This window comes from Stegostoma tigrinum, unplaced genomic scaffold (assembly GCF_030684315.1).
Source record: "Stegostoma tigrinum isolate sSteTig4 unplaced genomic scaffold, sSteTig4.hap1 scaffold_67, whole genome shotgun sequence".
Taxonomy (NCBI): Eukaryota; Metazoa; Chordata; class Chondrichthyes; order Orectolobiformes; family Stegostomatidae; genus Stegostoma; species Stegostoma tigrinum.
In genome coordinates, this window is record NW_026728611.1 from 1,651,054 (window position 1) to 1,666,286 (window position 15,233).

General features: G+C 44.0%; 1 long non-coding RNA gene across 1 annotated transcript; it reads right to left on the reverse strand.

Annotated features, from left to right (window-relative positions):
* Positions 1-7,984: 7,984 nt before the first annotated feature.
* Positions 7,985-13,737, reverse strand: LOC132209124 (uncharacterized). The gene is made up of 2 exons (XR_009445218.1): positions 13,654-13,737; positions 7,985-10,180 (listed from the first exon to the last, which is right to left on the reverse strand). It is a non-coding gene; the product is annotated as an uncharacterized LOC132209124 (long non-coding RNA).
* Between the last annotated feature and the right edge of the window lie 1,496 nt (positions 13,738-15,233).

Sequence of the window (15,233 nt, forward strand, 5' to 3'; positions counted from 1 at the left end):
TCTGGGTGTTGTGTATGGGGATGGGGAGAGGGGAGGGCTGGGGGAGATCAGGAATCCTAACCCTATGTGAAGTTTTGTGAGTCATATCTGTGTTTCAGATGGGGCCACGTGGCAGCAAGCAATAAATGGAAGGTACAGGCACCACTCGAATGAAGTATATTGGCGAGCTGAAGGCTATAGGAGAGGGAGGGGTGGGGTGAGCTGGATACTCCTGTCCATCCATCAAACTGTTTTCTTTCCTGCATTTCATCTTGGAATATCTGGGAAAGACTTCCCTGGACTTTTTGTCATTTTAATGGAGAGGTGGGTGGGTAGGGTGGGGGTGCCAGGATGTGGAAAGGGAGGAGTAGGATCCCACGACCTCCTAACGCCACCCCGTGTTCCAATCCCACCTCTTGGCCCCTCTCGGCCCGTCTGTGAAGTTTGGGGGTAAATGGAGGGAATTGTTCCCTTTGACTGGGACCTTATTCTGATCTCTGGGAGGGGTGAGAGTGAAGGATTGGGGGATCAGTGCAGGCTCTGGGACAGGGGACGGGCTCAGCATTAGAAAGGGGCAGAAACTGCAGGGTCTGATGTCCCACCCACCCTGCACTCCCTCTACGCCAGTGTTCAGGATGAGTTAAGCTCCTCCATCAACGTATGGCCATTTTCACATTTTGCTGTTTGTGGGATCCTGCACAGCGGGGAGTGTGGTGGTGGGGGTGGTGTGAAGATGGGAGTGTTGGAGGGAAAAGGAATACAGCTGAAGCTGGTGAGGTGGTGGTGAGAGGCTAACTCCCGTGTTCAGTCTGAGCCAGCTCCAAGTTGAAATGGGAGACTGTAATATTTGCTGGTGGGTTCAGTGGGGGAGAGGCCTGTTTTAACATTGCAGCCCGTGGCGGAGGGGCGGGCTCCAACAAGGTGTTGAGGGAGTCCCTCAGCAGTCCCACACACAGCTGCCAGTGGGATCTTACTGTGCACCACCGCAGCCTGCACGTCACCCTCGTGTGTGATGCAAGGCTTTCTACAGTGCCCTGGGCTGAGTCTGCTGACGCCCTGATAGTGAGTGTGGTGAGTGGGTGTGTCATCCCTAATTTCCTCACCAACCCCCAGCCCAGACCCACCCCACCTCCCGTCACCCCCTCAACCTCCAAAATGTGACACTGACGTTGCAAATATCCACAAGACACAGCGGGGAGATGGGAGCACATGGCAAACATGAGGCAGGAGAGGGCATTGCTATTGAAACATGGAGGAAATGGAGAGTGTGAGGGACATTGACTTTCTCCTGCTTGAGAATCGATCAACAGAGATGGATCAATGGATAGGGGCAGAGAAAAGGAGAGAGACAGAGGCGGGGAGGGAGAGAGACAGGTGACTGGACACTTTGGAAGGTTCATCATTAACATTTCATGTAGAAACAGCACCAATCCCAGGTGGATTGGGCATGGGGTTTGTGCCTGCTGAATGGGAGGGGACAGAGGGGAGCGTTGGTCATTTCTTTGTGTGTTTGTTACTGCTTCACTGGAGTATCAGAGAACAAGCTGGAGTGGGGTCATGGAGAGAGATAGAGAGGCATGTTCTGGGGAGTGACTCCCCACCACTGAGTTTCTGTCCAGCCTCTAAGAAAATAAACCCTGAGGGCAGTCAGAAAGCATCTGCCCCTTGATCCCAGTTGAAATCTCTTCCATTTCTCAAAACCCCAGGGAAAATGCTGATGAAATGGGGAAATGTTGGATGTCAGTCAGTGGCAGGATTGCCTTTGTTTCTGTTTATTTTTATTTCAATCTAATTTGATCAATTTCTGTCTGTCTGTTTTTTGCTCTCTCTTCCCCCATAACCATTCCCCCCAAAAAAGGCACCTCTGTCTCTGTCTCTCTCTCTGTGCTGGGGCAGGCGGGGAGATACCTGACACTGAAGCTTGCAGACAGAGTAAGGCACACAGATTCTGGGAGTGGGGATGGGGGATGTGTGAGGGGGTGTGAATCCCAGCCCTGGAGTAAATATCTCTCCTGCCCTTCCCCTCAAACAGAAACACTGGGACAGCCCTGAGGCAGTTTGAGACATCTTCCTGTTCCCTGTTCCCTGGGTTTAAAATCAGGAGCTGTGCTGGTGTTTGGGTGGGGAGGGCGGGGTGGGGTGAGGTGAGGAGAGTGTGAGGTTGTGGGTGTTCAGACAACCAGCAGTGGGATCTTGCTGTGCTGGGTGGGGAATGTCTCACATTGCTGAAGCAGCAAGTGGTGCGATTTTGCTGAGCTTTCGGTGTTTTTTAAAAATTTTAATCCATTTTCATTTCTCTCTGTCTTACCTCCACCCCCACGGTGATTTTATTCAGGAGCTGAAACTCGGGATGATGCAGAGTCAGAGAGAATCAAATCATTCTGCCGTGAGGAATCGTCAGACAGGAGCTGGGACCAGAGAGAGCGAGACCGAGAGAATTATAATCAACCATCCCGTGTCCTTGTCGTTCAATTCCACACTCACATGCTCACAGGGAAAATGAATTATGGGGCTCAGGCAGTCTCTGGAGTTTGGACCACAAGGGGGTGAGCCCTGGGCTGGGGCTTGGGGGAGACAAAGGGACAAAAATGGGGCTGCTGCACAGTCTGATCCCACAGATTTCACTGCGTTCCTCTCTGCCTCCATATTCCCAGCTTCTTGTCTCTCTCACAGCTTTCTATAAATCCCCATCTCCCCTCCATCCTTCAAATCTCCCCCTATCCACTGTACACAGGCTGTTAAAAGGAGAACAGAATCGGGATGAATTCACAGGTTGATGCTAGGGTAACAGAATGGGGATGGGTTCAGAGGGCAATGCTAGGGTAACAGAATGAAGATGGGTTCACAGGCCAAGGCAAGGAGAACAGAGTGGGAATGCATCACTAGATCATTGCTAAAGCAACAGTGTGGGGCTGTGTTCAAAGGCCATAGCTGGTCGAACAGAGGCGGGGTGTGAGGAGAACAGAGGATGCATTCACAGGCTGCTGCACAGGGACATACTAAGGAAGGGTTCTCTGGCCTATGCTAGCACAACAGAATGGGGATGGGCTCACCGGCCATTCCTAGGTATAATAGTGTGGGAATGAGTTAACAGGCCATTTTCTATGAGAACAGTTTCAGGATACGTTCACACATCGCTGTTAGGAGAACAGAGTGTGGGATGGGTTTATAGTCTATGGCTAGAGTAACATTGTTAGGATGGGTTCATAGGCCATTGCAAGGAGAACACAGTGGGAGTGGGTTAACAGATCATTGCGAGGGGAACAAGATTAAGATGGGCTCACAGGCCATTGCTAGAGGAACAGAATGGGGATGGGATCATAGACTATTGCTATAAAACTAAATTGGGATTGGGTTCCCAAGTCACTGCTAGGAGAACAGTGTGGAGATGGTTGAACAGTCTGGTGCTAAGGCAAAAGCGTGAGGATTGGTTCACAGGCTGGTGCAAGTGATACAGTATTGATGGTTTCACAGACTGTTTCTAGCAGAGCAGATTGGGAATGGGGTCACAGGCAGTTGTCAGTGCAGCAGAGTGGAGGTGGTTTCACAGGCCGTTGCTAGGGGAAGAGAGTAGGGATTGGCTGACAGGCTGTTACTAAGAGAACAGAGGCAGGATCAGTTCACACGTTGTTGCTACGAGAACATTTTGTGGATGTTCAACAGGTTGTTGCTTGGGGTACAGTGGAGATGTGGTCACAGTCTTTTGCAATGAAATTGGGGATGGGTATGAGCCTGTTGCAAGGGGATCAGAGTGGGGATGGATTCATAGGCCTTTCCAAGGGCAACCGTCTAAGGATCTGCTCACAGGCCTTGACTCGGGCAATACAGTGGCAACGGGCTCACAGATTGTTGCTGGGGGAACAGATTGGGAATGTTTCACATGCTGTAGCTACAAGAAAAGACTGGTCATGTGTTAATAAGTTGTTGCAAGAAGAAGGGAATGCAGACGTGTTCACAGGTCATTGGTAGAACAGTGGAGATGTGTTGACAGGCCATTGCTAGCTTAACAGAATGGTGATGGGCTTACAGGCTTTTGCTCTTGGAGAAGAGTGCGGATGGTACACCGGGAGAGAAAAAGTGTAGAACCGACACAGAGAGAGATCAACAGACAGACCGAGAGGGAAACAGAGGGATGCACAGATTGATTTGTTGTCACATGTACTGAAATACAGTAAAATGTTTTGTTTATGAGTGGTACAGATCAGATCGGATCCAGGCAGAGTCAGCATGGTTTACAAAAAGGAAGTCACGCTTGAGGAAAACGTTCAATTAAAAAAAACACGAGCCCAATCACTGTAACTCCTGGGAAACTCGGGTTGCAAATCACAGCACTCGGTCCCCACTGAAATCAACTGATTCACAACACCCCGATTTTGCATCTCTTTTTGCTTCTGGCCCTGTCTCACCTTCACCTCCCTCAGCCCAGCCAGATCCAATGTCAATTAGTGCTCAATGCCAATGCAGGCCAATGGCAAATCCAATGTTTACCTGGAAAGCGAGCAGGAGGAACATAAGACACAAGGTGTTACAACGTGATGGGGTTGTCGATGACAGGTTAGAGAGGCACAAGGATCTCATCTTTATGCTCCCATGTACTAGTTAGATGAATATGCTCAGTGCACATTACCCCTTCTACATTCATCAGTCTTGTGCTTGTGTTTAAGTTTTGAAAATGGCTTTGAACGTGAGACAAGTGGAGCTGTAACAATCCCGTGGTATTCAGCAGCAAGAAAATACCAATCAGGCTTTTCCAAAATGGGTATCTTCTGAGATCGTGAGCCACATGGAAGAATGAGAACTGTCTCACTGGGGGTCGCCATGTCTACTTTCAAAGTCTGCTCGAGGCGATCAGAAACTTTGCTGAATTTGTAAGTTTATCGAGAGTAGTGCTGGAATACAGGGAAATTGCAAAGTTTAGTCATTTGTTAAACAGAAGTTGCAAGAATATATCCAACTGTTACAGACAAGCCAATTTACTTTGGGTGCTTGGAAACTTGTAGACGCAACGGTGAAGGCAAAATGAAGAGTTACATGGCCAAAGATCAGTCAATTCATGGGAAGTTGCCATACATTTCTCCAGGAGACATGATGTTAGTTAACTTGCTGTTAATGACCTACGTTTTCTTTTCAACGTGTGAAATATGGGGTTGATCAGAGGAATACAGTTTATGTTTGTCCAAGACTTCCAGAAAGTATGTGATTCAATGTTATTGAGCTGACCCGTGAGTTTATGTATTTGGGGAAAATAACTACAATAACAATACATGTACAAAATTGGCTGAGAGAAAGGAAATACAACAGTGGCTTTGGATATTTTTTGGGATAGTTGAATGAATCTATTGAAATTCCCTCGGTGGCAATGTTGAGACCCTTGTGTTTTCCAAATATATATTAATGCTCTAAACATAGGACTACAGGGAACAGGATCAATATTTGTGCATACGTTAGGATTTGGAAACAGAGAAAAATGTGAGCAGAATGGTACAAAGAAGAACAACACAGCAAAGGAACAGGTACTTTGGGCCACCAAGACTGTGCTGATACATGATGCCTTTCGAAACTAAAAACCTTTTGTTTCTGTGCAATCCATATCACTTTATTCTCTGCCTATTCACCTATCTCTCATATCCACCTTTACCACCCCCTCGACTAGTGTATTCCAAGCACTTACAACCCACTGTCTAAACGCTTGCCTCTTACATCTCCTTTAAACATACACCCTTTTGGCTTAAACTTAGGTCCCATAGTAATTGACATTTTCACCTGAGAAAATACTTCACTCTCCATTCAATCAATGCCTCTCGTAATTTTCTGGAAACTTGTGTAAAGTTAGTGGGGTGTGTGGATCAGAGGTGGATGAATTTCAATGTGGAGAAGTGTCAGGTCACACATTTTAATGGGATGAATGTACATCAGCAATATAAAATAAAGGGTACATCTCTAAAGGGGTTGCAAGGATAGAATGACCTGGGTATATATGTGCATAAGTAATTGAACATAGAAGGACAGATTAGAAGAGAACTTAATAGAATCTACAATATTATATTATTTAATTATTTATTAATTACATGGTTTATTAATTTACTTATTTTTTCTCAACGGCAATGACCTGGGTTTTGTTTCTAGGTTTCATTCAGGCACATTAGGATTGCAGCACGAGCAAGTGGCCAATTTCTGGTTGGGTGGATGGAGAAGACTGATTCATTCATATGAAAACCTAGGATAGAAACTTATGGCCCTGAGGAGACGCTATCCTCAAATTGAGTGACTGCTGGCCACGCTGAGGGACATTGTACAGCAGGGAGAATAGTCAGTCATCATGAGCTATGAAGAGGGGATGTTGTGAACATCTGTACTGGACTGATGGATGGATTTTTGAAACTCCTTTTATCAGAGCTCAGAGTGGCTGGTACACACAGCAAAACTCAAATCAATTGAAATGATTATCTCTTCTGAATGGCTCGCTCTGGCTGATGGAGATTGATTTTACAAACTAACTCATAGAATTTCCACGGAGTAACCTCAGTTACATCACCCGATTCCAAGGGATTTCCTTAATTTTGAAACTATTCTCTGACATGGAACTTTTGAAATCTTTCCAGCTGCAGGTTCCAGCAGATTTTAATATTGTAATCAATAAGACTGTTTCAGGGCTAAATATTTTTTAATGAGTCATTAATAATTTAAGGATTTTATTGTTGTCCTGTGTTATTTGGGAGAGGTTCAATGTCTCTGCATCTGGAGTGACACCTTTGCTGTGGGATCTGAATCCATGTTCATCTATTGCTCTCTTTCACTGATGTTTGATGACTAGCATCGGAACGGTGGGCAGACGGCACACTCTGTGCTGTAAATCTGTATAACTCGGTCCATCTGTATGGCTTTATGACCCTTGCTTTCCTTGATCACCTCTCTGCCATTGTCAAACTTCCACTGCCTCCAATCATGCATGTATTTTAGATTCTGTTGCAGGCTATACATTTACTGTGTCTTCTCCCACTGCCCATCCCCTCACTATGTGCGACTGGCTTACCAGCATGATGTTCCCACATTATCTTTCACAGGAATTGTTTCTTAAGTGCAACAGTTCACCTGTTTTCCACTTCGGAGACAATATTAACAATCACATTCTGCAGCATTCCTCACCTCCACCTAAAGGTTGGGAGATTTTGGCAAACAGCATTTTCTTTTGTCTCTTCACAATAGATAACGCATTAGCCACAGCCAACCAGTTTGTGCTTACAGTGCTCAAATATTAATAGTGCCCAATTAATATTAATAACACCTCCTTCCACTCAACCAGACAGGGGCCAGCCCTTCTTTAGTTGAGGTCTCCAGTGATGCTTTGAAAAATCAGAGTCAATCTGTCTGCATGAAATTTAAACAAAGTTTGGTCATCATCTAACTGGTGCATTTTCCTTTGCAATGCCTTGACCAATCAGAGTCTATTATTCGCCCAGGTCAGTACAGTATAAAACATTTGCTCCCTTTCCATTGGTGCTTATTGTGAATGAACCGAAATGTGCAAGACAAAAAGCTTTGATGAAACTTGCCTTTTTTGCATACAGTTGGACATTATTGAACTGTTGTACATTGTTGTGGCTCGGCCTCTCTCACAATGCCACCACACAAGGCCTTATAGATGATTATGGAGGAACAATGTGTATTGTGGTTGATTAATTATTTCAATAAATAAAGAGAGGACAGAACTGTGAGCATCGGCCCCTTATAAAATGAGCTTTGTAAAGGGTAACATTGAGGAGCTAGGAAAGGGCAGGAGAGTTAAACAAATACTTTCCAACAATATTCACATTAGGGCATTCTTGCAACTTTAAAATACACAAAAATAGACAAGCAGCAAAAAGGGGAGGAAATAACCATAACAGGAGAAAACATACTGTGGTCAATGAAGTATTTCAAAAGATAAAAAGAGAAGAGAACTGTGAACATCGGCCCCTTAGAGAATGAGATTTGTCAGTGATAATGAGGAGCCAGGAAAGAGCAGGGGAGTTAAACAAATAATTTTAATCAATCTTCACAGTAGGGAACACTTACAACATTACAAAAAAATGAAGTAGTTCAGCAGCACAAAAGGGGAGGAAAGAACCATAATATTGATCAGAAGAGAAAAAGTATTTGGGAAAATAATAACCATTGACAAAGAAAATAGAGGTCGGCCGTTTGGTCATTCAAGCCTGCTCCAACATTTAACACGATCGTGGCTGATCATCCATCTGTTCCTGCTTTCTCTCCATACTTGGATTCCTTTCACCCCAAGGATTATATCCAAATCCTTCTTAAATACATTCAATGTTTTGGCTTCAGGTGCTTTCTGTGGCAGATAATTCCAGAGGTGAGGAAATTTCTTCTTATCTCAGTCCTAAATAGCTTGTCGATGACAGGTTAAAGAGACACTAGGATCCCATCTTTATGCTCCCATGTATGCCCATATCCTAAAAGTCATGGTTCTGGACACCCTGTTTATTGAGAACAGCCTTCCTCTGTTTATCCTGTGGAGCCCTGTCGGAATTCTTTTGTTTCTATGAAAGACCACTCTTCTGAACTCGAGTGAATATAGTCCTAACTGATCCAGTCTTTCTTCACATGTCAGTCCTGTCATCCCAGGAATCATTCTGGTCAACCTTCATTGTACTCCATTCACAGCCAAAGCATTCTTCCACAAGAATAATGAGACCAAAATTGCACACAAGAATCCAGCTATGGGCTCACTGAGACCTGTGGAATCACAGAAGGACGTTCCTGCTCCTGTATCTGAATCCTCTTGTTAAGAAGGCCAAAAGAAACTAACTTGTGCTTGGGACATTTGAAAACAAAGTGTAAGTTTTGTGTTAAATACAAAGCTAATTTATTTGCCTTTTACTCAGAAAATAAAAACCTATATTTTCAGGAAAGTCAATTTAACATCAGTAGAAACAGACAACAATGAAATGTGTTCATTACTGAACATAATTAATAGCAAAATGCAACCACTGTGGTTATTTGTGAATTCACTCATGTTTTTGGGGGGGGGGGGGGGGGGGGGTTGTCGGGTGTTTGAGTGAATCCCTTCCCACATTCAATGCAGGCGAACGACCTCCCTCCAGTCTGACATCACTGGCATACAATGAGGTGAAATGATCACCTGAACCCAGTTTGAAAGTGAAAGCACTGGAACGGTCTCTCACCTGTGTCAACACATTGATGGATCATCAATTGTTGAGGACTTTTAAAGCATTTTCTGCAATCTGAACATTCAAAGTTATTTCAATAATGTGAGCAAGTTAATGGAGGCTAATTGTTCAGAATCTTTATACCATTTCCCACATTCTCTGGTCAGAATTAACTTGCTCGTGTTTCAGCAGGTACAATGATCTGACGAATCTCTTCCTGCACATGAAGCAAGTGAACGGTATCTCCCCTGTGTGGATGCATTGGTGTACAGCGAGGTTACATATTCATCTGTACCCAGTCCCATCATGAGAGTATCTTATTGGGCTCTCAACAGTGTGAACATGTTGATGGGACATCAGTTCTCCAGAACATTTACAGCATTTCCTGCAGTCTGAACATTGAAAAAGGTCTCTCATTAGAATGAACTTTCTGGTGTTTCACCAGGTCAGATGAGTGAATGAAACACTTCCTACATATGGAATAGACGAACGGTCTCTCCCCAGTGTGAATGTGCTGGTGTATTGGGAGTTTAGATGATCGCTTGAGCCGAGTCGCACAGTGAGAGCACCTGAATGGTTTCTCACTAATGTGAGATATTAGTTCTCTCGAACTTTTCTCGCAATTCCTAGAGTGTGGATATTTTAAAGGTCTCTCCCCAGTGTGAACGTGCCGGTGAGTCAGCAGATGGGATGAGTGAGTGAATCCTTTCGCACACTCAGAGGAGATGAACTGCCTCTCTCTTATATGAACTTGCTGGTGTGTCAGCAGACTGGATGATCAAATGAATCCCTTTCCACAGTCAGGGCTGGTGAACGGTCTCTCTCCAGTGTGACCACACTGATGACTTTCCAGGGAAGATGGATATTTGAATTCCTTCTCACAGTCCTCACATTTCCATGGTTTCTCAGTGCGAACACTGGTTTTGGCTTCCATGATCAAAGCCTGATGATATTCAAGACATGATGAATTCAACATTTCGTTAGAATCTGCAGCGAGATTTGAGTTCACTGACTGCAAATGCTCCAACTTCCTGTAAAATGAATGACAGACAGTAAGAACGAAATGTGGCCCAGAGAGAAAAAGGCAGAACTTTAAAACTGGACTGAATACATCTGATCATTTGTGCGATAGACAGTGGACAATGCGACCATGAAAGCTCTTGGATTGTTATAACAATAGGACTGGTTCAGTATTAAGCTTCAGTGAAAGGAACTGGCTGCCAAATCTGGGGCTGCATAAAGGTGTTCTTTGTGGGAAAACTGAGAAATACGGAGAGCATTAATGGAGATGGGCTTCATATGGGCAGCACGGTGGATCGGTCGTTAGCACTGCAGCCTCACAGCACCAGGGACCTGGGTTCGATTCCAGCCTTGGGCGACTGTCTGTGGAGTTTGCACATTCTCCCTCTGTCTGTGTCGGTTTTCTCCCACAGTCAAAAGATGTGCAGGCTCGGTGGATTGGCCATGCTAAACTGCCCATAGTGTTCAGGGGTGTGTGGGTTATTGGGGGATGGGTCTGGGTCTGGGTGGGATGCTTCAAGGGGCGGTGTGGACTTGTTGGACCGAAGGACCTGTTTCCACACTGTAGGTAATCTAATTCATCTGCCAGTAATTCTAACAACCTCCCAAACTCACCAGACAGAAACACAAGATCAGGTGGTGCATGGGAAAACCATCACTTCCAGGACTCTGAGCAGCAGATTCAGACTGGAAAAGATTATTGACTTGCTCAATATGTCAGAATGCATTTTATTAAAAATTAAACCTGCTGAAAAAATAGGGACTCTGACAGTCAGAGTTTATTTTAGCCTCTAGTTCAGTTAGAATGTAATACTTTGCCAATGATTTTCTGTATCATATAACCTACTCTGCAAATAACATCTTTCTTCAGGCTATCTTCAAGGTTTTGCAAGAAGAAAATAAATGATGAATCATTTGTACCTTACACATTTTAATTACTGTCCTCACTGCTTATGACGGGGACTGTACCACATAGTGAATAGAAAATACAGATTGGGCTATTATTCTGCAGAAAAAAAATCCATTCCGTTTGCAAGCTGCGCCATGACTTTCATTTTAGCTTCCCAACCCAGACAAAATCCTCTGTTAAGAACAAAGAACAACATAGCACAGGAACCAGCCCTTCAGCACTCCAAGCCTATGCCTGCACATTCTAACGCTCCATGCTAAAAATGCCTTGATTCACAGGATCCACATTCCTCTCTTCCCTTCCTGTTCATGTATTCAGCCAGGTGCTTCTTGACTGCTGCTGCTGCGTCTGCTTCCATTGCCTCCTGTGGCAACACATTTCAGGAACTCAGCAACTTTTGTGTGAAAAGCTTGCCTTGCTTATCTCTTTCACACATTCCCCCTGCAGCTTGAACTTGTGTCCTCTAGTAATTTATCCCTCTGCCCTGGGGGAAAAAAGTCTCATACATTCCGCTCTATCCATGCCATTCACAATCTTATAAACTTCTCTCAGGCCACCCTCTCAACCTGCTGCGTCCCAGTGTAAACAAACCAAGTCTTTCCAACCTTTCTTCAATGCTAAACTCCCCCATAACCATGCAACATCCTGGGAAACCTATTCTATACCCTCTCCAAAGCATCCAAATCCACATGTGGTGTCCAGAACTGAATGCAATATTCTAAGTGTGGCCTGACTAGAGTTCTACAAAGCAGCAGCATAACTTGCCTGTCCATATCGCCATTGCACCTTCCAATGAAGGCAGTCATCCCAAAGGCCTTTTATACTAAATTATCTACCTGCACCATCACTTTCAGTAGCCTGTGGACCTGCACACCCAGATCCTTCTGCATATCAATGTTCCTAAGAGTTCTGCCATTTACTCTATAATTTAAACCTGTACCTGACTTTCCAAATTACATCCCCTCATATCTGTCCAGATTAAACTACATGTCATCTTTCTGCCCATAACTCCAATTTATCTATACTCTGCTGTATCATCTGACAATCCTTCTCACTATCTGCAACTCTACCAACCTTTGTATTGTCCGCAAACTTATTGATTCGACCAGCCACGTGTTCTTCCAAGTTATTTATATAGACCAGAAACAGCAGAGGTCCCAGCACTGATTCCTGTGGAACACCACTAATCAAAACCCTCCATTCTGAAAAGTATCTTTCCACTGCTACACCCTGTCTTCGATGTAGCTATCTCTCCAGCTCATGTGACATCATCCTTTGTACCAGTTTGCCCTGATAGACTAGTGCGCCATTCTAATGAAGCTTGCACGACTTGAACGCACAGCAGCTTTCTTTCAATTTGACACTTTCCAATCTTCCAGATTGAATGTGGAATTCTGCAGTCCCTGAACCATCAAACAGTTATAAGGATCTGGAAAACTTGACCTGGAAATATGCTGGTACTGATGTCATGTTCAGATTGTTACTGCTCGTCGTCAATTCCCCACTCAGTGGAAATAGTTTCTCTGTAACTCCCCTGACAGTCACTAATCATATTCCCAAGACTTTGATCAAAAATATTTCTTATTAATCAATTTCCAGGGATACCTCTCTCAGAATGAAGTGATGTGTTTTAGCAGAAGGGATAGGAAGAGGCAATAACACAACACTAAAGAGTGTGCAGAGTCTGAGGGATTCACATGCACAGATATTTGAAAGTAATAAATAGATTAATTCGTCAAAGCAAATTTGATGTTGATTGATTTCAAAAAAATACTGAATCAGCATTTGAGAGAAAAATGCAAAGGTGCAGGGATAAAACAAGGGAATAGGACTGACTGGATTGCTCCAGACATTTGGCATGGGCTAAATGGTTTGCACTTTTTGATTTTTTTTAATATGGGCCTTCTTGTATTCTAAACCTACAGATTCAGTTATCAATCAGGTGAATCTGTGCTCCATCCACTCCATAGTTGTTAGACCGTTCCTGACAGCAAGTCCGAGAACTAAAAACAGCTAATCAACTGTAATCTAACCACAGATAGTGTATCTCATTTTCTGATATCTCAAATCTTTTCCCACAGGCACACACACACACATTCATACCTGAACGCTACCACATTCAGATGCTGATAGCATTCAGATACTCATCAATCGAGTTACTCTTTCACTCTTTCTGAGGTTCAAGTCGGCCAAATTCCTCTGCTGACATTGATCTGTAAGAGTGTAAAATCCATCACGATCAATCCAGGACAGAGATTCAGAACAGAAAAAGAAAAGCATTTCTCTTGGTTTGAAGTTGCTGTTCGTAAATCCTGCTCGCCTTCCCCTCGCCCCGTTCCCAACAAGTAAAGGACATGCGCACTCTCCGCTTCCAGTTGGCCCCGGATAAAGATGGCGGGCTCACACGGCTCAGAAAACATTCGCGGCGCCCAGCCCTGCCTCGGCTAACAAAGGAATTCAGCAATTCCAATCTATTCGTGACAAAACCGGGGTCGGTATTTTTCAATTCAGTGACGGTAGCTACTGTCAGATTTTATAAAGCCTCTCCGCCCACTTCGTGGAATACTCACTCACTTGATTTCTAATTTTCACCTTTCAAATCCTTATCGCGCCTGCTCCTCATCCGATTCCTCCGGCTCTCCTTTGCCTCCGGTACTGCGCATGTTTGAAACGCTTCAGATTGCGCGCGCACCAGTGGGCGTATACATTCAGAGATAATGGGGACTGCAGATGCTGGTGAATCCGAGATAACTCGTGTGGGTCTGAAATATTAGCTCTTGTGCTCCTCAGATGCTTCTTGGCCTGCTGTGTTCATCCAGCTCCACACTTTGTCATCTGGGCAAATGCATTCCCACCCAGAATGCTGGGAAAAACACGCTGCCATTGAGCAGCAATATTGATACAACGAAGATATGAAGGAATATGCCAGGACGAAAGATACAGGAATTCATTGATACAAGTGCATGGTCCCTGTCTGTCCTGGTTCTAATAAACAGCAGAACAAAGAGATATGAACACACACTCAACGGATAAAGTGAACAAAATATACACCTTTCCTGTGTAGAATATTTGAATTTCGCCGCAAGAAGAATTCATTTATTGGTGATAAAATCATTTCAAATTTCAAAGCTGAACGATGTCAGGTAGGAAAACTAAATAAATCCGTTCTCACACTGAAGTGTGAAGAGTCTTCCTGTGCGGTGACTGTGCTGATACGTCAGTAGTTTAAGATGTTCAGGCAAGCGTGAAATGTTACACACGAGCTTCAGAAGAGACTGAGATGTCAATCACTTCCTGTAATGAGTTTCATTGTCTCAGCACTCTTTGAATAAACAAAAGCAGACTCAATCAACTCGAAATATTCAGCAACAGTTGAAAGAGAAATGCACTTTATATTACATGACTTCTCTGCATCAGTCCACAGAAAGGGAAAATTAACTCTTTTTCTCAAGCCAGGGACTTATCATCAAGACTGAATATTTCCAATATCTTCTTGTTTTATACTCAGTCAAAGAACTGATTTCTGAATTGTACAATCAATTCATTTGTGACTCGTATCTTTTTTTTGTGTCCACACATTAGTGGAAACATCTTCCGTGTTTAATCTGTCCGTCAGGCTTAGCACAGGAGTTAGATGACAGCTCCAAGAACAAATCAAATCAGCACGGCTATCCTTTGTTTTAAGATGTTACTTTTCTTTTCTCTGCAAAGAGAAAGAGCGTCCAGAAATGATGCTTGCCTTGTGGGGAGAGAAGATTTCGGAGACACAGTAAAGGAATACAAGTCCAAAGAACTGGACACTATCGTGGCTTGGGCGAACAAGTGACAGGTATCATTTGCTACATATAAATGGCAAGCAATGACATTCTCAAATAAGACAAAATATAATCACATTTCTTTGACATTCAATGGCATTACCGTCACTAAATGCCCCACTGTTAACATGCAGGTGGATCCCATTTACCAGAAACTCAACTAGACTTACCAGTTATACACAGTGAATACAAGTGTGAGTCAAAACCGATGAAATACTGCTGTGAGTAACTCACCTGCTGACTTCCCAAAGCCTGTCCATCTTCCATAAAAGTGAAATGGAATAACTTCCCACTGGATGGGTGTAACTGCGTTAAGACTGAAGAAGCTTGAGACCATCC